Genomic DNA, 551 nt, shown 5'->3' on the forward strand with positions numbered 1-551 from the left:
TTGGCAACAACCTCGGTGCCACTCGCGGACTTTTGTTGAGCACTTTAAAAATGTACATATACCGAGACAGTCCATCACTGATCGCTATGCACTGGTGTGCAGGCATCCTTTTCGACACCTCTTAGGTGTCAAATGTGTCAAATGTGGCTGGCAGGCACTAGTTCAGCGGTATAATGTCCAGATCCCTCCACACCACTGGTGGTGCTCCACAAACTGCCACAACATCTCTTCTGAAGTCATGCAACTAGCCAACCCATTGGGCTCTCAGCAGGAGAGTCTGTGTTCCAGTGGCTATGAAGGAACAAAATGAAAATGAAAACGACATTTTGCATGAAAATGATGAATACGAAAATCTTCGAAACGATGTGACAACATGACATCACGACTCGGAGACAATCTGAGAAAATTTCATCAACTGTCCAAAGTGTTTTTCATTCTTCTCGTGACGTTTCCAGTTCACAGGTCGCAATTATATAATCACATCACCTGAAATGGAGAATGCCTCTGAATAACAATTTATTCGCAATCCATTTCAAATCCAGTGTCCAGTC

This window comes from Schistocerca piceifrons, chromosome 8 (genome assembly GCF_021461385.2).
Source record: "Schistocerca piceifrons isolate TAMUIC-IGC-003096 chromosome 8, iqSchPice1.1, whole genome shotgun sequence".
NCBI lineage: Eukaryota > Metazoa > Arthropoda > Insecta > Orthoptera > Acrididae > Schistocerca > Schistocerca piceifrons.